This window comes from Seriola lalandi, unplaced genomic scaffold, assembly GCF_002814215.2.
Source record: "Seriola lalandi dorsalis isolate HSWRI2012SDOR001 ecotype SW California unplaced genomic scaffold, Sedor1 jcf7180002054577, whole genome shotgun sequence".
Taxonomy (NCBI): Eukaryota; Metazoa; Chordata; class Actinopteri; order Carangiformes; family Carangidae; genus Seriola; species Seriola lalandi.
Window position 1 is genome coordinate 829587 of NW_019525130.1, and position 25784 is coordinate 855370.

Genomic DNA, 25784 nt, shown 5'->3' on the forward strand with positions numbered 1-25784 from the left:
AGCAGAAGAGTGTTGAGCATCAACAGTATGAACATGACTCTGCACCGACGGAATTAGTGCAGTGGAAATGACATTATAGTGAATTATCGCAGCTCCTCCACATGTTGAAGTGTCCTTGAGCAAAACACTGAACTCCAAATTGATTCTGATAGTTCTGCCTGCATGGTAACTCACTGCCATCAGTGTGTGTGATGTGTGTGTGTGTGTGTGTGTGTGTGTGTGTGTGTGTGTGTGTGTGTGTGTGTGAGGCAAATTGTAAAGCCTTCTTGGATAACACCTCAGTGTATAAATGCAGTTCATTTCCATTCTGTCTTACCTTAGTTTATGGCCGACACACATGGTCAGTCCAAGGACTGACGTGTTGTACAAAGAGAGCTGGAGGAGAGGAAACGGTGCATCAGTTCAGTCAGTTTCCCTGCAGAGAGAGAACATGTAGGATTATAACCCATCTGACAGCATGTCATATGTCTCAGGATAGTGATTCAGAAATGTAAAGAAAGTTTCCCTTTGTGAAATCTGTCGAAGCTGCTCCGTTGGTCATGGGACCTGCCTGGTGATCAACATCCTTAGTCTGGGACTGAGGTTATTTGAAATCCTTTAAAGTGATGATTGGCTGACGTTTCTGTGATTGGGTCCCTTGAGACTTAGTGTCTTACATGTGACAGACATTTTACATCCATTGTGGAAGCAGCTGTTCCATTTACATTTGTGTGACTATCACATGATTCATTACAAAAAGTCATTTGTACTACAGCAGTAAGGTTCAGGCAGTTTACAGCCATGAGTGTCTTTGTCCTACTCCCTGACCGGTGGAGAATGATATCTCACTCTCATGTATACAAAGTGTTTATTATGGAAATGACAGATAAATCTGATTCTGATTCTGATGTCTAAAGGATGGACTATGCTGATGGGGAAACAATAGATTGGCACAGGGTGGTGATAAATGAATATAATCAACTGAAATATTAGACATACTGGAATATAGTTTGGCGGAGGCTTGTTTTTCTTTTCTTCACTATGACAGAGGCATTACATTTGAATTAATTTAACTGTTTAGATAATTTTTTAAACAATAATATTTATCAGGAATAAAGATACATGCCATTAAAGAGGACAAATCAGAAAAACAAACAAACAAACAAAAATAAACTACAGCCACTACCGGATTCATCTGATTTGTTCTCTACAAAAACACATCATATAATGCACCTGTGTGTGCATGTTCATGCTCAGCTTACTGATTATCCATTAGGTCTGCTGTTTCCTGCAATCCACACACCCTGTAGTCTCGAATCTACACCACAGACATCTGTGGTCACAATGATACATGCTCTAACTATTCCATGTGCTTTTGTCTCCTCATGAGGCAGATCCTCTGCTGGTTAATCACAAGTCTTTAGACATAATTAATCCTTGATTAAAAAGGATAAACCCCCGTCTAAGATCAAAGGTTGCGCAAGATAATTAACACATCAGGGCGGGCTTAATAGGGTCATGTTTGAACAGCATGTCATTGATATAGACAAGCTAATTATCCATGCACATCATGTTGAAAAGCCATGACTCGCTCTCCACCCCCTCAACATTTTGCATTCCCATTTTAATGTGAATTAGTGTGGTGGCTGCAAGCAACACACAGATGTGAGACTGTGACATGAGGTGAAAAAAAAAAAAGAGCGATAAGCAGTTTGGAATGATGTACTCTCATCTGCATGTGCAGTGCACAGATACTAATGAGTGTCAGATGTTCATGCAGATTTTAGTAGAATATCTAAATCCAGGGAATATTGCACAGCACATGGACCAGCTGTAGGTAAAACAGCGTCACACTTAGCGGCGTTGCTGGAGCTGATGTGAGCATCTGTTTTCTAAATTCAGTTCCACTCGCACAATTTGTTCAAAATTTCTGGACTTATGACAAAGAGGGCATGTCTGAAAAAAATATGGCAACCAGTGAATGAAACAAATGAAATGACTCAAATTTTGAGGAGATACTACTACTATAGGAGGAGCGCTGAAAAAAACTGTACAACTGCAGAAAATCTATGTGCTGCTGAAATGTTAATGACCTATTGATAATGTTGGATCAGTTTGAATCCAGGGGAACAAAAGTTTTTCCCTTTCGCTAGATTCAATCTGTTAAGACGAAGTATCAAAGTATGTTTTGAGATCCTGCTAACTGACAGACAAACACAGGAACAGACAAAGGGGAACAAAAATGAAACCTTGATGGTGGAGTTAATTAATGATGAAAAATACTAGAACACTAACTAGACTGTCTTCCTGACAGATGTGCTGCAATGAAACACTATTTTCCTGTTAGTCAAACTGTCCTGAAGGCGTCTCCTGAAGGCGCATGATCACAGATTATTACTGTGGGCCACATCTTGTACTGCAACCAGCAGCAGCTGTCTGGATATCTGCTTTTTAAACACTGTGGTTTATGGCCACACTGTAGATACTGCAGCTGTATGGTATCTATTGATGCTGAGAATTACACTTTAATATTGTTCTTCAGTGGCAAATCTGTTTCATCCTGATCTTTACATAAAAACAGCATTTCAACCAACCCCCCGCTGTCTTTATCCACACAAGGATTTTACCAGTGTGAAACAGATGCTACAAAGTTTATTCATCAATGTTTTTAGGGCAATGGCAGCAAGTTAACACTAGGTTTTCAGAATTTCCACCAATGTCTGCTTGCCTTAAATAATTTAAGGAATTCCTGCCTTTCTAAAATAATGATAGTTTTCAAAATAAAGCTCAGAGCAGTATAACAAAATGGCTGCAATGTACAAGATAAATTTACACAAGCAAATTTTAATATTTCATCACATGTGCAGACTCACACTTTTAGAATTTGTTATGACCCAGTCCCATTTGGGATGTGTGAGAGAGATGGATCTGGTCTTCAGCTGAGCTGTTGTGCACCTGTGACTGCATAACACTTGATTACAAAAAAATATTAGCAATTAGAATAAAACGTTGTTGCTGTCTTCATGTAATGAGTGCCACCTGTGTTTTATAGGACTAATAATCTGATGCAAGACGTCTGTAATAGAACAGGAAGTCAGGCCTAATGATTTTCTGCTCATCAACACATCATTATTTGCTGCAGGGGAACTACTGCAGACAGGGAATCAAACGTGACGGTTGCACATCTGAAAGGTAGGAAAAAAGAAGAGTGCTCATGTTTCTCAGCCGAGCAACAACCACTGGTGTGGTTGATGTTTAAAGCCAAATATAGGAAGTATTGTGGTCGCACCATCACCGGCACTTAACATTTTCATAACTCAGGGGATATTCAAGGATATTTGGAGAAGGAAATAGTGGGGGTCACATGGTCACATGATGAAGATAAGCACAAGTAAAGACAGATGTCTAATAAATAGAAACAGTCACCGACTAATTGAAAACAGAAATGAGCCTTATTCAGTTGTTCTAACCTTCATAAATATAGTTTATGGTCAATAGATGTGACAAAGTGAGAACAGAGTGAATTTAAGGCCAGTTATGGTTATTTGTTTGCTTGATGGTGAATTGTAAAGGTTAGATCAGGTGAGATGCTTTTAGACAGGAGAGCTGCCACTGTTTTAATGAGCTCTGCAGGGGCGTGGATGAGTCAGCACACAAAGACTGGAGCTGCAACGTGCAGCTGTAATGCTAAAATAATCTTAGTCTTGATTTTAACATTATAAGGTTGGAAAGGGTAAATTCACAAATAATGAGTCTTACATAATGTAATGGTGTTTCTTATCTTATATTTGATAAGTTACTGAATTAATCCATTTTGATGTGTCTGCATAATAAAGCGTTTTTTTTCTTCAGCTGTGCTAACTCGGCTGTAAACATGGCAATTTTACTGTGCAAGCACTCAGCTGAGAAGCTAATTTAAGTCTTGCCAGTCAAAACAGCAATCAACAACCTGGTTGGCCAGGAGGAAGAATAATTTGTTTAAATCACACAAAAACTGACCAACACACATTTACTTGGCATCATTATTTTACTGTGATGACACAGTAAACGTGTGTGTAGCTGTGTACAATGTTGTGACTGTGCTCTCCAGAGTTGCTTTCATTTCGTGGGATTTTAATGGCAGTAAACATTAAGAAACAACCAAGCAGCCATAAAGAAATACATCTGTAAGGCAGCAAATCTCATATGAATAAATCCGTTCAGGTAGACATATGGACCTGGCTGCAGTGCTGGAAACATCACAAACCTAATGATTCCAAACCCGTGCTCACTAATGATGGACCTCGACTGGATCAAAGAGCCAGGAGTGGATGGAGTATGAGTGAAAAGTGGTGCCAGCCTCATTTAACACTTAAAAAGATCGAAAGTTTCTCACCGCTTGTTTAAAATATATTACTCATCTCATGAAAACTATGAATAGATCTCTCCCGATATCAAACCCATCAGAGAGGTGTCTTTTAAACCCTGTCACAGCTGGGAAATCCATACTAATGTTGTTAGTAGTAATGACAGTCAAATGGCAGGGGCTGCCAGGGGCTATGAGGCAGATGAAAACTGAAGACAGGCGACAGGATGAAAGATCCTCCATTTAAAGGGTAGCAAGTCTGGAGATCACTGTGCAGAATAACAGACAGGTAGGCCTTAGATATGGCCCACACCTTTCATTTTTTTCAACCTCCAACCTATTAGCCACTGCAAACTGTATCCAGGGCAAATCCTCATTACAGCAAAGGGTGGGGTGGGGTGGGGGGGCACAGTCACAGAAAATAAAAAAAACAAAAAATCTGATATTGCTCCGATTGCAGTAGATTTAATTGTACCGTCAGTGACAGAAATATTACTTATGGCTGCAGATAAATTCACTGTACGGAGATAAAGGGGAACTGTATTTAGTGATTTAATTTATTTAATTCTCCTTTCTGAATCCAGCCAGCTGTTATTAATCCCTCCAGTCCTTATGGTGACCTGTGCATGTGGTTACATATGATGGACAGCTGCAGGTAATCTGATATATTACTGTTTCAGTTTCAGTATGGTTTTTATAAATTTGCTCAATCCCCTTTCAACTGGTTCAAGGTGTAAAAGTTGAGGCGAGTGCCTCAGTGTGCGGCTGGAATCCTTATATTCAGCGGCAGAGGGATTTTAGGGATGAGATCTCTCTGAAATAGTTTTTCACTTCAGTACTTTTTCCTCTCTGCTTCTCTCCTGCAGGTGCTGCTAAAAGTTTTGTTGTGCTCCTTTGACTGAGGAAAAGTTATTTATTTTTCACATTTGACAACATTTTAACAATAATAATGAGCACTGAGTCAATCTGACTACAATACAATACAATATTCATTCAATACTTATAATAAAAAGTGTTTTACTTACAGGAATGAGAGATGTTCCACTTTCCTCACAGTCTTATCCCGTCTTATCCTGTCCTGCTGTGTTAATGAGGAAGGTGCTGATAATGGTCATGAGCCTTGATGTCTCAGCTGTGATGAACAGAGGGATCCATCAGGTCGTCTTCCTGGTGAAGGAGAGCGTGTTTGGTGCACATACGAGCTGCAGAGTTGGAGTGACAGCTAGTGGATTTTGTTCACAGCGTCCGCCGGGTGCTATCCAATCTTTGGGTAGGGTCGCGTTCTCAGTGCCAGCCCCTGTGGAGACAGAGGAGGTCATCCCTCTGGAAGAATGCTGCTTCTCATTGCAAAAACAAAGGCTGGGATTGTCAAAGCTGATGGCAAGGGGACGGGCGGAGGGGCAGCCATGGCTGGAGGACTCAGGACAATAGAATAAATCGCATAAAAAATGTCACAGCCCCACAAATGGAATTCTTGCTTGGGGATGAATCTGGATTTGAAAAATTGAAAGAGCCCTGCCTAATGTGGGGGTTGTTTATCTGAAGCATAAACAGCTATGTAAGTCACATGGTCCACTAGTCAAACAGCAACAACATTTCTATTCACTTTGCTTTCATTTCCTGACAGGCATATGAAAAGAGTGCTTTCTGAATGGACCCCTGTGCTTGAAATGTCTAATAATGGGGCAGGGTAAAAATAAGTCTTCAATCAAAATAAATGAGATAGAGAGGAGGGAGCAGTGTGAAAGGCAATGCAGCTCATATCAGTAATTAAAGAGGATGGTGAAGTGCAGTGGCTGTGAATTGTACAGCTTATAGCAGGTGGTTTAAATGAGTGACTGTGACCTTTGAAGCTTGTGGGAGATTAGGTTAGTGGAAATCAAACCTCCTGTACATCAGTCAGAGAAATTTGTTGACCAGTGTAAAAGCACTCTGACGGAGAGAAATAGATATTTCTCATGGCAGACATATGCCTGGTTCCATATGGCTGCAAAGCCAACATTAGTGGCAATTATGTATAAATAAAATTCAATATTGGCACTAATGTAATGATTAAAGATAATGAAATGACTGAGCTACACACTGTTTGTTTGTATCTGTTGTGACAGGTTAAGGAAGCGCTAGAGATACAGTATATAATAAAAAACAAACAAAACAAAAGAAATGAATTTAGGATACTTAATTGGTTTGACTACAAGGCTGGCAGTGGGGATAACCATCTTGGAATGGGAACACTCCTAAATTCTAATAATGGAGTATCATTCATATGATTAATGATGCTTAGTAACATTTCAGGTGTCACATAAGCCAGCATGCAACATAACAGAGCCCTGGAACTATAGCACAACTGAATGGAATTAATATATCAATATATGCAATATAAGAAATATATATTTTCAATATTAACTCAACAGTTATGTCATGTGTTTAAAAAAAAAAGGGATTACATTTTATGAAAGAATTATCCTAAAGGGAAAACCCGCCATGAAGAGAATTAAAGTTATATTACAATGAATTAAAGACAGAATGTACTGACGCAGCCAACTGCCTCCATTTTAACTGATGATCATCAGGTGACACGTGATTCAGTTGGTCCATCAATGGTGAATTAGTGACTGACTCCGTGCTCTCCTTGTGTTCCCAAACAAGTTTTATTTTAGCGTAGCCTAGTGCTTAGCTGTAAAGCCAAAAATACCTCAATATAAATACCATAACATTAGAGACACATGTAAACTAGACCTGTTAGCTACTTTTGTCATATTAACAGTGAATCTAATTACTAATGTTGAAGAAGAACCCAGAGAGAAATATTAACAGCTGTGCAGCTCTGCTCAGCTTCTCTTTCAATACCTTGTTTTGTTTTTACAATATTCAAATGTGCTGTTTGTTCTGTAATTACTCTTATCAACACTGCTAAACCCACTGTAGTCTACTCTGCCTACTCAGAACCAAACAGCACACAGACAAAGTTAGCGACTAGCGTTAGCTGATGAAGAAAGCTGAATTGCTAGCAAGCTAAAGAACCACATATATTTTCTCAGGACTTGTTGGAAAAGAGCTAAAAAGAGACTGAATACATTCTGTCGGTGGTTAGAGAGACAATGCCAAATGAATAAGAAGCTGAAAAAGGCATGGAGTTTGCTAACGTTAACATGCTAACATTCTTTGTGGCTTGTGGTGCTAAGTTGTGGTGGTAATATATCACAGCCACGTGTTTGTGTTGTTGCTGAGCAAGTTAATAAACTGACTTGATTGATAGAGCATATCTACGAGATCTTGATGCTTCCTATTTCTACACAAATGTCCTTGACTCGTCAGTACACAGTGTGTCTGCAGTGTGCTGAATTATCACAATTTCTAAAAGCTAGTTAGTTTATATCTCAAGTAAATGCTTCTTTGTAACGGGGGTCAGGCAACAGACTGTGAATATCAAAAGCATTCGTCCTTAAACTTCAACCTTTAGCTCCTCTATTTACTTCCCTTTCTGCTTACTCTCGTGTGCGAACCAACGCAACCTCAATTTCCCATTTAACTACTTTCATTATTATCTCACTACTGAATAATTCAAATCAATCATCAAGAGTATGTCTTAGATATTAAAAAGACTATTTAAATATGCACCTGATCACCTGCATCAGCTTCATTTTCCCCCAGAAAATCCCTCCTCTGCTGTTTATTCATGTGTATGTTAATAGGGAGCAGAATGAGATGCTGCCTATAAACAGCCTTTCATGGCCAAGAGTATCAGCCGCATTATGATCTGCAGCACTATTTGAAATAATGTGTGCATGTAAACAGACCCATTGTAAAAGAATCATTTGCCTTCAGCTAAATAGCTCTTCCCCAACTGGCGTCAGAATATCCAGTATCTTCATAATAATAATAATAATAATAATAATAATGATAACAATAATAATAATAACTTAAATAAATGAAATACAAGACAGACTTGCCATTATGCTGCTGTGTCCTCACCTGACACTACAGAGCTCATCATGTTTGGCATATAAACTTCAAGGAATTTGTTCCAAAGGATATTATAGAGTCAGATGAATCAGAAGTTTGGGGGGAAAGTGGGATCATTTTTGTGGCACACCCACTATAAAAGAATTTAACATCATCCTCTGATAGTTCTCCTTGTGCTCTCACACTTGAGTTTTTTAATCACTTCCATCAGTCCATCAGTATTCTGCCTGCATCTGTTTATGTGCTGAGGCTCGGAGAAATGCCATTCACTATTTGACAGATGGGTGATTAATGAGACGGTGATGCAGTTTTAAAGGTGTCCCATATAGAAAGCAGCGTAGGTGTCAGGTTTAAATGCAAATTGTTCAAATTCAAATTCATTTAATAGTTTCTTAAGACAGAAATCTGATGTGAATGTGGTGAAAACACTGTGAAGTGCAATTCCTGTATTTTCCAGGGTGTTGGGTCCTTTGAAAGTCATCTGGGTGATAATTAGTGGCTTCACTGCAACAGGAACAGCTCTACTTCTGCAAGTGCTATTTCTATTTCTGTCACTTACTGTGTAGAAACACATCTTGCTGTACACAGAATATAACACAACAGACCCTCGCTTCGATGTTACAGGAGGGTGGAGGGAGCATCAAGAGACTCCGATTATACACGCTTGATTAATTTAGCCATTCTTGGTTACATTCAACAGCCTCAGTGTTTTTATTGTAAGCTCTGATCAGATCTGAACTTGTAAACAAGCTCAAAACCACAGACACAACCACAACACAACCATGAGATGACTGTCGTTTCAGTTTCACACCTTAAATAACTTGTGAAAGAAGAAAATAACACATTCTTTCTCTTACAAATGAAATATTTAATTCAAATGCACGGAAATAGATTCTGAAACCTGCTCCAGTCAACACCTTTCTGGTGTCGGATGGTGGTCTGTGTCCAACCATTTCTGTAACTTTCTGAAAAGGACAATTCAACGTAGAGTGCTGCAGGAATAAGTGCTCAAATAACTCCTGGTTCCCTCATCCGAAAGATCATGCGTTTTTTAAAGCTTTTACTTGCATTAAAAAAGCTAGAAAAAAGATTACAGAGGTTGCCGGAGACGTTAAACGTCATCACACCGAACATGAAGCCCAATCTACTCACGAGTCCAAAGCCTTGTTGTGTTTATACTCGCGCTCTTACAAACTATTACTGACTTTCTAAAAGGAAAGATGGAAGAGGTCAGTGTACTAAAGCTAAAGCTTTTTACTTCTGGTGATTGTATTTAGGCTTCAAAAATCAGAAAAGTGGTGTCCATTTGTGAAGATTATTGTACTAAACAAAACGAGAAGTATCATTAATGCCATGAAATTATTTACTAACGAGCTAAAAGATACAGAGTGAACTGAGGCTGATGAGAATGTCATCAGTCGATGTAGGTATTGGGCAAAATAAAATTTTGACCTGATGGATGCATGAGATGAAAAGTCAGAAGACTATAAAGTTTATTGATCAACCATTCCATGGTTTGCCTATTGAGATATTTCAATCTGGACCGTTAAAGACAGACATTGCCACTGCTAGCAAACAAATATGAATATTTAGTGTTATGGGTAAATACTGGCTCCTCTGACTACAGCAAGTGATGCTCTCTTCCCCAACATTGTCTCATCTGGCATCCATCAAAATGAATATTCCTCTCACTGCACCACTTAGAAGTACAAGTATGTTGGCAAGTTGCTATTTTGTCCCGTCCAAATGAAACCGTCATGGAAGAGTAATCCATATTTGGAATATTAGTTCCTGTATCATTGTCAGACTCCAAAGATTCATCCCTTTTCCACAGGGAATGGTGACAACAGTGAACCCCTGAGGTCTTTTTAAGATAGTAAGACGACCAATGCAAAACTGATGAAAGGTTTGACGTTGATGTCAAACATCATGATGTTTGGAAATTTTATACAAGCCATCTTTAACTGATGTGGTGCAGGGGCCTCATGCGGATTTCAGTCAGACTTTGAAGATAAAGGCACCTGGTAGACTCGTGTCAGGCCCCTCCACTCTCTCCTCCCACACACACACAAGCACACACACACACACACACACACACGCACTTACTACATGAGATTAGCTTTGTTAAGACGATGCTCGAATAAATCTATTGTAATTTGTTATCAGCCATCATTGTGCACTCTGCAGTGTCAAGTAAATATAAAATGACTAAGTCTAAACTCATATCAGGAAATGTGATATTTGGTGCTCAAATTTTTCTACTATGAGATTATAGATAAAATATTGGGAGAGCAAAGGCAAAGTTTTTTTTTTAAGATTAATTGCATGATGAGTAGATTTTAATTAATGCCCTCTTCAGAAATTGTAAAAAAAAAATAAGAAAAAGAAAAAAGTGAGAGATAGTTAAATAATTTAACATGTGGGCGTATGCCATTACAGCTTTCTGCTGTGAAGATGGTTACAAGTACAGACGGTGTGAAGTCATTTCAGTGAGAGTGTTAATGAGTACCAGATAGCACAGTGCCAACAATGCATTTCACAGCTCCAACAGGGAAAATGTTCCCACTTACAGCCCACTTTGCATTTGTAATTAGGACCTTCTTGTGTGTGTGTTTGCTTGAAACAAACAAACTCTGGAACCATGTACAACATAATAACTGAAAAACATCGCCGGCCGCTCCGTACATTTCATAGCTCATAAGAGTGAGAATAATAAATAAAATGTGCTGAGTGTTTTTTGAGGTCAGCAGTCACTGTTTGATGTGGGAATAGTGGTAAAAACAAAAACATAAAACAACAATATGTGACTTTTTTTAGATTAACACACGTACTTGCTCTTACAAATGAAAAGTTGAATTCATAAGCAATGAAACATGCCCTCGCTCACTTCAGTATACTACTCAGGGGTTCTGCAGCTAAAGCCTTACTTGATCTGGTTTGACCTGTTGCCAGCAAACTTTATGTAAATATTGCTATATAATGGACATTACTGGGTCACTTTGTTGACTTCATGACTCTCTTCTATTTGCACTACTGTTGCAATAGCTTAGCATTTTGGCTAAATGCTAGCATTATTCCATAACGGTCAGTTGTAGCCAGAGCGGCTGCTGTTCAGCAAAACTTACATAGTCTCACTTTAAACACAAATGTGTGAAGTAAACAGACAAATTAATCAATAGTGATTACACTCCATATAGCTCTTAGCATGAGATTTTTGTCCACTAGTTGAAAAAGAATCATGTCACTGTTTTTGTATTTAATTGTTCTTACTGATGCCAACCGTCAGTGTGTATACAAGCTGGACACCGATCCATGCAACCAGCCAAAAAATTGTAAAAGTAAACACTCAGAATCCATTTGGCAAAGCACATAGTCCTTTACACTAAATACTTTAATTAGTTAGAATTTAAGTTTTCAAATGAACCAATACCGTGATGGAATTTCATTACATCTTAGTTTTGCGATCTTGCTGTAATGTAACTCTTTGTTTCCTTGTGTAAATTTGTTTGAGTGAGTGATCACTGTATTTATTTACTACTGGCTGCGCAACGAATTACACCTTTGGAATAATAACGTTTACCTTGACTTTGATGTATGGACGTAGTTCAACACAAACAGGACATTTAGGAGTTATCAGAGGAAAGAGAGAAAATTACACAATGTGTATCTGTATTGTTCACCTTGTGTATTATATTTTCTCATCCTTACATAATGTGGTCGCCTTGACGTACAGACTTAATTAAAAACATTATCTCTCAATGATTCATACCACAATTTGAATGGAGTGAAATGTCTGTTTGGAGCCAAATCAAGTCAGCTCTTTTACATTTATCATAAGCATGTGTAAAGTAAAAACCATGTCACACTGAGCTGCTCCGACTCTCCTCATGCATAAGGAATCCAATCCCACTGTAATAAATATAAACTTTCATGGTCAAAGAATTGAGACTTACAGTTTGTCAGCAGTGTTCCTAAACACTGGAGACTAATTCAATAAACTGAAAAGTTTTAAACTTTATTAACATCACTTACTTCAACTGTAACAACAGAAAATGAACCAGTATCCACTGAAAAGTCACCACTGTCATTCTCATTCACTGGCTTTGGTTATGGGCACACTATAATCTAATTACTGCATGCACTTTGAGTTTGACAATAATTTGATCAAGCTACTCCCTCAGTTCATATTCCCATTTTCTTGCCATTTTGCATACTGGATTTGTTGAAGGAGTAAATAATTATGTGCTTGTTTCCCCTTGAGGGAATCGACAATCATCAAAATTCATGTCTCATCGCGGTATCAATTCACGAAATATGACCACAATCAAAGTAATAATTATGTTAAGATGCTTTTACGACCATGTTGCAACTGCTGCATTCTTAAGACAAAATATAAATCAGAAGCCAGAGGCAAATGACGATCTGTCCCATCAAAAATCACACTATAGATGACTGCTGAGCACAAGTGCAATATTCTGCTGGGCATGTAATTAGTTTAATCCAATTATTCTCATGATCAAAGCGAGAAACAACAATTCTGTGTCAGTAATAACGGTTAATGGAGCAGCTTCTTGTTTTGCCTTGAAATGACATCATAAAGTTCTTGTCTCTGCATTTGGAAGAAAATCTGACAAACAGGAGATTAAAAAAATCATATAGAATATATAAAACATATTAAAAAAATATAGATTTTGATGCATGACCTAAAGTGAAAATATAGGAGAAATGTATATATTCAATTACGTAGAACTCTCTTGTTCAATCTGAATAAATTAGCACTAATAACATTTTATTGATTGGATGTATTGCACACCCCCGCAGAGACAATTTTATCTTCTCACACACACACACACACACACACACACACACAAAATTACATTCAAAACAATCACAGCCACATGTATGACAAATAAAAAATCACAATCAGGAGCCAAGCGAATGCATGGCCTTGACTCAGTTATAATACACACAGCCAGAGCAGCTTCATTAGAGTATATACAACAATATTATTCTGTACGCCAGCCATCCTCATTACAAAAAACACACACATACGCAGCACATGCACACAAACTTGTTTACTGGCTCTCAGTTGCTGACAATGTTTGCCCCAGGGGGGAGAAACTTTAAAAATAGTGCAGTAACTTTTAAGTAGTTCAATCATCACCAGAAAGACTCATTTAGTTAAAGAAACACACACACTGCTGCTCTTTCTGTCTCTGTCCTCCCCTGTCTGAGGCTCAAGCCCACTGATGCTAATGGAGTGAGTCATGTGACGCTTTACATCAGGAGTGCACTGTGTGTTTGTCCATCCCTTCTCAAACAAACAAGAGTTAGATATAAGATAGATGTGTGTCTTATGAGTGGACTGAGGCATGCTCAGCCCAAAAACGGCAACACCCATCCATTATCCATTCCACTTATCCTTATAGTGTCGCAAGGGGGGCTGGAGCCCATCCCAGCTGACATTGGGCAAGGGAAGGAGTACACCCTGCTTGCTTCAGGTAGTGCTGAGACAGCTGTTCAAACACCGCTGATCAATTCCCCTTTGTAGGTTTGTAACAATCAGTTTCTATCAGTGAGATGCTGTGGAAGGTTGTGTGAAAGTTGTGTGTCTGAGTGGAAAACTCAGGAAATGTCTCAGCAAGTAAAGTGTGATACCACTTATCTGCACCATTGGATGCATGATTTTACTGCTGCGACTGGGCTTGGTTTTATTAGAATTTAGATTGTTTCTGGACCGAGTGGGTTTCATCCTAACTGAAGATGAAGAGGAAAACTGATTTCTACTTTTAGTACAGTTTTTATTACAGTTTATTACAGTATCACAGTCCTGAAAGTCCCAGACAGTGTGGGTCCTTCTGCTGCTGGTTTTTATCTCTCTCACCAACTCCCTCATTCTTTTTAGATCACTGAAATATCAAAATGTACTTACAGTCCACACAGAAACAATCTCATCACAGTTAAAGCCACTTCTTCCATCCCCTGTGTTGAAACAGCTCTTCTCTGTTTATTTAATGTAGGATTCCTCCCTAATAAGGCTTTTTATCTACCTGGAGTCCTGGATTACTTCTGATGAATACGTCCCTCTCACCGAGTCACATCCTCCAGAATATTTATTCTTCTACCAGCCAAGATTGACAAGTTGTGGCAGGGATCATGTAGAAAAACATAGAAATCATTTGGTTTTTTTTTTGTCTAAATCAGCTTTTTTCCTTCTTTTGAGTCTTAGATTTATTTTAAAAAACAGATTTTAATCTGCAGACTACTGGCTCTGGACCTTTATTAAGTTATTATGCTCCAATATGACAGAGTTTGTATGTTAGTTGCCCCTCTTCTTCCTCTTTTACTTCTGATCTGATCAAACTCTTTTAATCTAATTGAATATGTCAAGCATTACAAGGGGAATTACAGGGTGCTCTCCTGTGGTTTCTATGCGGAGGATGTGTTGATTTTGCCGGTTCTGTCCACAAAGCAGTGCTCCTCTGGTACTGTTCATCTCTCCTGACCCTAAACCCTCCATGCTGAATCGCTCCGACCCTCTGAATTCATCTCTGCTTCTTGTTTCGGTCAAGGTTTTAATCCCTCAAACTAATAAACATAATGCTCTTGCTACTCTTAAACATCTGATGTCCACTGATCAGTGTTTAATCAACCAAGAAAGAAAGAAAGTTTTCACAGCTGATTGATAAACACGACCACAATCCCAGTATTCCCTTTAAAACCAAATCAACCAAAACTGGTGATTGGTCCCCAGTTTAGCCAGTTGAATCCTCCACAGAGAGACAGAGAGAGCTTGGCTCCTTCAGCACTGACTCTGTTCAGTGAAATGTCTCTGTGAACCCGGGAACGCACTGTTGCACTTTCAGAATCACCAGCTGACCTTCAGACTGCAGTCCCACTTGGTTTATAAAAGCAGTATTTCAGGCGGTTGGCTACACTCTAGACATCGTTAACAGTCTACTGCTGCTTTTCCCACCAATTTTAAACATGCTACCATTTACCATTTCTTAAAGAAATACCCTTTTTTACAAGTAATTTTAGACCCATCTCTACACAAACATTTTCATCTAAGATTTTAGAAAAAATTAATTGTCTCGATACAACTGATTTCTTTTATAAACAATTTATGAACCAGTGTGCTCTTTCTTGCTGCTGATGTAGACCTGTACTTGATTTTAGGCCTCCTTGACCTCAGCCTTTGACACAGGGGACCACAATGTCTTCATCAGGTGTCTGAAAAAACTGTGTTTGCATCAGTGATGTGGCTCTGGATGATCTGTCTCATAGGTCTTTCTTTGCTGTGCTTAGAGATACCTCCTGCTCTGGTGCTCCTTTCTATCACGGGGTCCCTCAGGGGTCTATTCTGGGTCTTTGTCCTTTGACAGTCAGATGACTAGTTTTGCAATCCTGCTTTGTACAATTGATTATTTAGCCAAGATCAGGTCATCCCTTTCATCTGCAAATCCACAAAAGGTCATCCATTCTTTCATCTCCTTCAAACTGGACTATTGCAATTTCCTTTATTCTTGTATCAGCAGGAGGAACACCCAAAGACCACAGCTGATGTAAAACGCTGCTGACAAGCTTTTAACACGGTCTAAGAGATGTGACCACATCACACCGTTTACCTGTCAGTTTTAAAATGGATTTTAAGATTACTGTTTGTTGAGGACGTCCTGGTAGTTCACCAGGTAGAGCGTGTACCATGTGCTTGATTTGATGAAATGAATATGATCATGATTTTTAATGTTATTAATTTTTTTGTTGTTTTTACTGTAAAGCTCTTTGTAACGGTGTCTATATAAATGAAATGAATTGCTACTATAACTTATGGTGTGCTTATGTTTTATGATGATATGTGAATATAAACATGCTGTGAAATGTGTTGCTGATGCATCATTAACTAGGACATATGTGACCACATTAGCCATAATGAGCCAATCAACATTTTCAACAGAAAAAGCCCCGCATATTGTTAAATGATACTACACCATACAGACATGACTATATCTGTGATCTACTGTATGTATTCAACATCATTATCACTTCTCTAGGAAACTGAGATGTGTATGACATACAGGCACTGAAATGTCATTACTGCAAAGGTGGAAATATCACATTTCATTTATCATTTAGGTGATAAAAATATTTTTAGATTGAGATCTGACGGCTTTAGTGTCTGGCTGCTAATGTTTGTCTCAGGACTCGTCCTGGCTTCAGTGAGCACCTGCCTTCAAGATTTCTCAGTGAAGATGAGCCTCGTCTTTGTCTGCACCCACTGCACACTGCTGGTGCAGTGAAGTGACATGGCAACTTCCTGCCTCGAAGTACATGTATGTTAAAGTCACTCCTCCTACATTCATTCACATTCAGGTCCATTGTCTGTCTCACTCCAAGAAGAGGGTGAACCTCGTTAGCTCATCAAGAATCCACTGTGGGGAACAATGTATCTGCATCTCCCTGGTGGTTGGAAGAGCTGAGTCACAGCCAGACTGGACAAAGCGTAACATTCCAATAATTATGGGTATGGTGAGTCATTTGATGAGAGCTGCTTACATATAAAGTGCATTTATGTTCACTGAATTACACAGTGCAAATGTACAAGATTTTGCACTGACACACAACACAACTAACTTGAACAAACAGACTAATGTGTAAGTAAGTAATAATCATATGGTAGAAGCTACAGTGTCATTCATGATATTTTAAACCCTGATTTTTGGGGCTCAGTGTGACCAACACATGTTGTAATAATTTCATTACAATTATCAGAAAAAATTGTTTAAACGCTGTCACTGGCCTTGACCAAAGAACAAAACAGCCTTTCAATCTGCAAAATAGTTTGTGGTGCCAGACAGAAGTGCTTTGCGTGACATGAGGCAAGTTCAGACTGACGCTCAGCCCTGTGAAACAATGCAGCTCTCTCACTCATTGGAAGGAGACTGGTCCAGTGACGCTGTGTGGGGGCTGATGCAGAGGTCTTTGGAGGGAAAAAAAAGCAGCATCATTTGGCAGAAAAGATGACCCACACATAACTGCAACGCAACATTATCCAGCAAAGTGCTGCAATGGCCAGGTGGCGATGTTCTGATAAACTTTCAAACTCATTGATCTATCACTAAAACTGGACATTGTTTTTCTTCTGAACGTCTGCTAAGGGCCTAAATACTAAATGGTAACATTGGTATACTAACATCCTCATTATGATAATGTTAACATGCTTGTTTAGAAGGCATAATACTAATATTTGCTAACTAGCATGAAGCAGAAAGCATAGCTGATGTGACGTCATTAGTTTTGCAGGTATTTGGTCATAAACCGAAGTATTGTGTAAATTAAATTTGACCTTTTGTGGGCGCTAGATGACAGATCACCAAAGTTACACTTCATCCTGATGGGAGCATGAATGACAATTCATCTTCTTGAGACAATTCACTCACAACCACAAATGTGAACCTCACAGTGGCGCTGGGAAAAGTCAGGGAGTCACCAAAGTCCTTAGGATTTCATTCCAGACTATCCATCCAGTAGTTTGGACCAGATTAGTGGTCCGACATCTCCATAGAACCACGCCACTAATATGGCTAAAACTACAAGTATATCCTGTTATCTCTCCATTAACAGATATCATCCAACTGCAGCTTACCCCCACTGAATAGTCTGAATACTTTGTCTAAAAAGCGCAGAGGAAGGGAAAGAGAAAGCACATCATTACAGGAAATGTACAACCACTACAAAACCACTACATACTGTATACTACAAATCTAAAATCTTTTCTATCATTTGTCATTGCTCGGTTAGCATTAATGACTGTTCCTGTTAGACTATAGTCTAGACAGCCCTTATTGTAAATCTGGCATGAAAGATTAGGGTTCAGTGGGGAACTTCAGAGGAGTCACCATCCTGCATGGTGGGATGATAGTGCTGGTTTGGCGAGGACCCACTCTGTGTATTGATCTGCTCATGTAGCATTCCCTCCGCTTGAAGTGAAAATTTGCCTCTGATCTTAAGCAGCTTTCAAGTGGGCAAAAACAACCTCAAACAATCTGACTCAAAGGCACTTTTTTGTAATGTACATCAAGAGCACAGCAGAGTATGCAGATAAAAAATGGAAAGGATGCGGAGCTCGTTCAAAGTGTGATGATTTTCTCTTGAATATCCTTCCAAGCTACACTTAATTCTGCTGATATGCATTTGATTTGGTTTCCACAGGAACTGATGCAGAATCATAATCATTGGGAAGGTTTTCAGATTCTCCATGAAGAAGCCCTCTAATGAGTTTTTCTTTCTACATAAAACTGCTTCAACCAGAAGCATGTTTGAGCAATTTGTTAATAAACAGCCCAGTACATGTGAAAATCTTTAGACTTCATTAAATATCTATAAAGATAACGTGGCGATGATCCACTACTAGAATATGTAGCCGACTGCAGCACTGGTTCATGTTGAACACCAGGAAAAGATGAGAGTTTGCTTTACCTTTGACATGTAGCACTCAAAAATAATTCTCAGAAATCAGTTCACTTTCTAAACTGCTTGTGATTTTATAACATGCGAAAAACTTCTAATTAACACATAAAAAAATGTGACTCACTGGTGCGATCTGCTGGTAGTTTGACTGTTTTTTTTTTTTTGCTGGACTGCAACAGCATGACTACCCCTATAAACAGGTCTGTCGCTGACTGACTGAGTGATTAAGATACACCATTGGTTGGCCGCCTGTGGAGTTTCCCTATTGGTCAATGGTCTTTCAAAATGATTTGGCATGAACAAACACTGTTGCCAACTTAGTGCATTTTCAAACCCCTTTAGCAACTTTTTTTTCAAAAAGCACGTACCGACAGACCTTTACGACTTTCTGTAGAGGAGAGTCGCCTGTGATGCTCCACAAGGCGTGAGGCTGGGTTTTCCCTCTGCAGGCACACCTCTCTCTACTGACCGCACAGCAGCTGATGTGAATGATCCTCCAACTTTCTCTCTGAGTGATCCTTCTACAAATATAGCTGAAATCTCAACCATAGTGTTTAACTTATCGTGGTTATAAAATTGGGATTTTAGCAGCAGCTTACAAATGGCTTGGAAGTGACTGTTAACATGTAGTTTTAATGGGCTGCGTTTCAGTCAGTATTTCATACTTGAGAACAGCTTTATGGTGAATTCAGCTGTATTAAAATACTGTGTATGTGAGCACAGAGAGGAGGAGAGAAGCAAACAACTAACACTAAGCAGAATGCAAACAGTCCAGCCAAATATTAGGGTTACAGCTAGTCTTGTTACTCCATATTCATAACTAAACATGTCACTGTAGAAGTCCATTTACAAAACTGAAAAATATGTTATATGTCACCCACACTGCCATATTTTGTAGAGCTAGTAGTTCAGTATTATTTGTAATAATAACACTTACATTACGCTGAACTGCTGCCGTTTGTGAGCCTGAACATCACTAAAATGTCTCAGAGTTGGGATCTGATATGTGTCTTGTTTTCTTTTTCTTTATTGTTTTTACTCGTTTTAAATGGAGAGACAAGTAGATTTCCTGCCCTTCTATCTAAATGACTTATAGAGATGTATTTTATCTTTTAAACTGCTTCTTCTTTAGTGTCAGTTTTTTTCTCCAGACAAGTTGGCAGCAAGGTGCCAGAAAGACCTCTTGAAAATCTTCCAAAGTCAGTGTTGCTAAGCAGAGCCAAGAATGACAGGCTGCATCTCAGCAGTGACATTACAAAACATAAATTATGTTGAGGTATCAGTATCTTTTCAAGTTGATGATCAGAGCTACTGTAGTGAGAGGATTTCACAAAGCAAACCAGATTTCTGGTATGGAACAACAAACAAACAAAGAATCTACCCATGATCCTCTATAATCCTCTGTAAACCACTTTTATCAGCATGAAAGTTCTCTGTCGGGGAGACGCATTGATACCAGAGGGTTTGACAAACTCATCTCTGTTGTAGCTTGTCATATTCAACAAGCACTACAGGTTGATTTTAGACCCAGCGAAGCGAGAAAAGATCCTCCAAAAACAGTGCGAGTATGTGCCATGTCTGTCGCTCCTGCATATTTCAAAAGAGCTGAGGGAAAGAAGAGAAAAAGGTTCAGACCTTGTTTGTAGACCGTGCCTGTCGCCTGCTCCTCCACTGCCTCTGCCTCCGAGCCCAAGTGATCTCATCAAGACAGATTTCAAATACTCTTTGCTGCTGTCGCTGCCATTCATACATGAATGCCGCATCCCTGAATGAATGAATAGGGCTTACAGGTGTACATGTCGGGAATGCGCTCCAGAGCTCACGCTGTGCTCCGGTGCTCACAGACTGGGATGTGGCAGAAGAGGGGGCAGCTTACTTGGCAATAAACCCTCCCTCCTTCTCCCCTACTCTCCTCCCTCCGCTCCTATCTGTCACTCTTTCTCTCCTCTTATTTCACTTCACCTTTCTGCTGCTCCTGTCTCCCTTGCACCAAATGAACAACCCCTCGACTTCCTCTTTCTTGTTGTTAGTGGTGATTGTTTGATTCCAGCAGGAGTGTGTGTGTGTGTGTGTGTGTGTGTGTGTGTGTGTGTGTGTGTGTGTGTGTGTGTGTGTGTGAGAGAGAGAGAGAGAGAGAGAGACACAGACTCAGCTTGAAGCAAGACATCTGAGAGTGTATTTATATGGGACTGAGGAAGTCTCGACAGGACCAACCCCCATCCTCTCTGAAACAAGCAGCTACTGGCATGTACTACAGAGGGACTGACAGCCTACAAGGATGAGAGGAGAAAACATGGAGAGGAAGTGTCATGTCATCAGTTGTGTACTTTTTGTGTGTGTCTAAGAAAACCGGAGCTTGTGGAAAGAGGATCAAAATCTTCTTGTGTACATAATGTGCCCAATGAAAAGCCGCTGATTTAAACAAGCACAGAATTACCTTCCAAACACGTGGGATGTAATTACAATTTTTGACATTGAAAGATCACCTCTGAGGAAGCAGTAAGTGCTACTTTTCCTCTTTTTGAGAGGTGTGACATTTAGAAGAAATGCTAAGCTACTGAGGGTAATACACCAAACTTGAGCCTAACCTTTACTAAATAATGGATTGTGGCTACGCATCATGTGACACCTCAGAAATTAGAAAAAAAATATGAAAATCCAGCAGCTGTTAAAACCGTGGTGGTGTGCACATTAGTGGACTCTGTAATTCACTACATTGATTAATGACAAGAAAACAATACAAGAGCCTAAGTGACTGCACAGGCCATTAAAATAGTAAACTATAGTCGAAGCAAGTATTTATATCCATAATCTTACTCCTGAAAAGGTTGGTACAGCATGAGTTGCTGTGATTTAGCAGATGCATGTCAAATGCACAGTATAGAAGACAGTTATGATAATTGACAGGACATGGGTGCAAAGTTTTTGTGTAAATAAATGTTTTTGTGTTAATCTTCTGTCTAACGCTGTCCTCTGTGCAACGAGATACATCATCCCTCATAGCGTCATCACAATGAGACCCGGGGGTGCAGCAGCTGTGACCTTTCAAAGTTTGAAATGTGACCTTTACATTTTCTCCATAATCACAGTGATTTGTAAATCGGGCTGGATGTGAGGGGTTCAGTTCACTTTTTTATTTTCCTAGAATTGTGTGAAAACTTTAATGGAGAAAAAAAGAAACGCAAATTGTCGGCATTATCATGCTTGTCCTCGTTATGTCGCTGTGGCCTTGAATGCATTGATCTGTGTTCCAGCGACATTCTTCAGCTCCATGAAAATGATAAAGGCAAGAAATATTTAATCAAAAATCAGACTGTGTTAAGGTTTTTAATATGTTTTTGATTTTGCCAAATGTCAGAAATTGGTGAATTTGCCTAAATACAGACGACAGAACACTCAGATTTTTATTTGTCAATCTGTAGTAATTACCTGACTTTTGTTTTGTGACATGGAGCATTATCCTGCTGGAAGGATTACACCAGCAGCAGCAGCCTGGACTGTTGACACAAGGCAGGTTGGGTCCATGGATTCATGCTTCATGGACGTCAAATTCTGAAACTGCCATCTGCTGCCTGAGCAGAAATCCAGATTCATCAGACCAGGATATGTTCTTTCCAACCTTTCCTCGGGGATGCTGCTCTCTGGATGTTTTTTGTTTTCTGCATCGTTCTGTGTGTGAAAATCCAGAAACACTCAAACCAGCTCAGCTGACACCAACAATCATGTCACAGTCAAAGTCACTGAGATCTCGTTTTCTCTCACACTGATCTTTGATGTGAACATTAACTGAAGCTCATGATATAGATCTGCATGAATTTATGCATTGCACACATGATGGCTGATTGGATAATTGCATGAATAAGCAGGTGTACAGATGTTCCTAATAAAGTGCTAAGATAGTGTAAATCAGCATGTAACCACGATACCACGAGATTGTGTCAAGTAATGTTTTATCATTCTTGAAAAAGAAAGAGGAAGGAAACAGGATTGTGACTCCCTGAGTGAAAGGTTTCTCACTGGTACAACACATTAACCACTGCTGCAAATATCTACATTATTACAGTATGTACAAATCTTTACTGTAGAGAAAGTACAGGTCAGGTCTTATTAGAGCTGGAAATGTACAAATGATGGTCTCATAATGGTACATCTGTGAGCATGCAGCTTAATCTTAAGTCCTCCTTTTGCTGCAATATTAGCAGGAGAGCCGGTTAGAGTGGTTGTAATCTACATTGTGCTGTTCACCTTTGTGATGTGGAGGTTAGTCTACGCTGTGTGTTGCCTTCATTTTTGTGAATTCAATTTTTGGCAAAATAACATGCTGTTGCATTGCCCTTTTTCCAGTGAGTGTTGGCGGTGATGACTGAATTCTTTACAGTTGTGAACTATTTTCTCTTTCTGTATGTCTCCACAGTTTGCCTTGCAAAAGAAACAAGTAGGTCAAAGCGCCCGGGGACCCTGTACGCATTTTGACAGACTTCCAGATCTCCTGGAAGTTGGTCTCCAGAGGGGTGAAGGCAATATTTAGGGCAAAGCCCTGCACAGTATTCTCCTTCCTGCAGTTAGTGCAATACTGCAGCTGCAGCACTGTGTTTGAGAGAGGATTGTGTTTTCAATATGCTTTGTTTGGATTTAGTACAGTAGAGTTACTGCATAGTCAAAGCCTTATGGGAAAGCATCATCTACCTCGTCACTGTCTCTGTTTCCAGACAACAGCAACACAAACTTTGGCAATGGTGGCTGAGAGAGAGAGACAGAGAGAGAGAGAGACAGAGAGAGTGAGAGAGAGAGAGAGAGAGAGAGAGAGAGAGAGAGAGAGAGAGAACAAGGCAAAGGAAGTTGCAGGAAAAGAAATGTCTCAGCCAAGCTGAATGGCTGGGCATTTTGTCTCAGGGTGTCTCAATGGGCGGCCTACAATGTGTGTTAATTCATCCTTCACAAAGAGCCCTGAAGCGCGGCTTTCCCAAACCAGCAAACAAATCACTTCCCCAGCTCAATTGGTATTCTGTAGCTGCTTCTCCGGTCTTTATGTTGTTAAATGAACAGTGGAATAACAAACAGATTCAAGTTATAGGTGCACTTCACATACTGAGAGGTGACTTTGACTCAAACTTCTCTTCGTGCACACAGAGTGACCTGTCCTTCCTTGTTTTGGCCTACTACATTTTTGTTTTTACCCACGTTCATTTTTAACAACCCTGTCTCCTAGAAATGATGTAACTAAACTGCAACAGCTATACATTTAGTAGGAAACAGATGGATTATGTCCAGAGGCAACGTGTTTGTGAACTGCAGCAGAGTCACCAGGAAGTGGTTGGGGTGAACGGCAGGTGAACAAAGCACACGACTGACAAACCAGAGATCGAGATTCACGCTCACACACTCTGTGGTTCAGGCAACAAAAGCACTTTGGCTAAGTTTAGGGAAAGATCATGGTTTTGGTTAAATGGAAATAAACATGTTGTCTGTATTAAACCAGACCAGGATCTTTAGCTCAAACAAGCGCTGAGAGTCTCAGCAGAACCATAAAAAAGTGTAACATTGCTGGAGTCACTATACGTGGATGTTATTCTGTAACATCGGCTATTTTGGTGGAAAAATGTTTCAAAATGCTACAAAACATATTAACTGTTGCATTTTTGTTGCATATAAACATAATTTTTTAGAAGACTGGGTGGAGACTGCAGTTCTTTGAATGGCCACTTGAGTATAAATCCAACTTTTCAGCAGAAATAGTTTTTACCTTGGTGGAAAACGTAGCAGCCAGTGATTCATGAGTTTCCCTCAAGAATTAGTGGGAAGCAGAACAGAGCTGAGTGAATATTGGACTTGACCAGAAATACGACTCCAAATGAATAATGATGCTCTACTGTATAAGTGCAGAATGTGAATGTGTAGATAACTGTTTGCTTACACAGAGCTCAATCACCTTGGTTGGTTTTAAGTGGAAATCTTGAAAATTTCTATTTGAATAAATGTCTATTACATCACTCTCTTTTGTTAGATGAGGTAACACAATGATCACTGAGTCTATGGCCCGGTGAAGAGAGTTTTATATATTTGCAGTAGTATGAACTGGGTGTCACATTCGCAATAGACTTCACATTAAAAACATTTAACTTTACTTTTATTATCATTGAAGTAGTCACAGGAAATACAATATGTTTGTCGGTGAGCTTAGCACCGCCATCCTTCATCAGAAAGGCATCTGTAAAACAAGACGACGGTCATTTTGAGCGTTTCCTGACAACAGATCAGTTTGAGATACTGTAGGGAGTAATGGAAGAGCTGCAGGCTTCAACCCGCAGCCAGGTAACCAGCTCCATCCACCGTGCCCTGCTGTTTGCAGACTCACGCTGTGTGCAGTGTAAAATCTGATCATGGTCGCTCACGGAATGATGGATAAAGGCCAACTATTGCCTGATGTCTTTAGTCAATTTGTTTTGCTGCTCCCAGGAGTCTGTGACCTGTAGTATTTGGACCTACAAGTTCATGTAGCAGATGAGGCTGAGCTACTTGCATCACAATCACAAAAACACTGATATATTTTACTTATTTCTCATTGTAGGAGCCTCAAGTTATAGAAAGCACTTACCAATTACCTGGAGCCATCTACGGTTATATGTAAAGTCCTGTTGGAAATTATACATCTGCAAAATGTGTCTTTATGGTCCACATTAAAACAAGCAGGATTTTAAGTGGCTGTTTTGTCTGGAGGTGTGTCTGACGCTCTTAATGCTTCTCTGGAGAGAAAATGGCACTTTAATTTAAAGTATGGCTATAAAACGTAATGCAAACTAAAGTGGATTATTTAATTACACACCTACAACAAATGCTTGTGTAAAAAAACTGATCTGAATCAAACTGCAGGGATTGTTATTTAGATATGCTTCTTATATTCACTGCAGTAAAATCACAATGAAGCTGACATTCAGAAATTCCTGTACTTTCATTTTTTGAACCAAGGCTCGGCCCAGGGTTATTTTATATTGTAGTATGAATTATAAATGAACCAAATGGCCTT

The 25784-nt window shown here is 39.4% G+C and overlaps 1 protein-coding gene across 1 annotated transcript in view; it reads right to left on the bottom strand.

The window, feature by feature from the left end:
• Positions 1 to 20565, bottom strand: part of LOC111663549 (galactosylgalactosylxylosylprotein 3-beta-glucuronosyltransferase 1-like) — a 26276-nt gene extending 5711 nt beyond the window's left edge. The window contains exons 1-3 of the mRNA XM_023417778.2: positions 20396 to 20565; positions 5350 to 5621; positions 317 to 415 (exon numbers count right to left, since the gene is read on the bottom strand). The gene's annotated coding sequence lies outside the window, so the exon portion shown is untranslated. The remainder of the gene's footprint in view (positions 1 to 316; positions 416 to 5349; positions 5622 to 20395) is intronic.
• Between the last annotated feature and the right edge of the window lie 5219 nt (positions 20566 to 25784).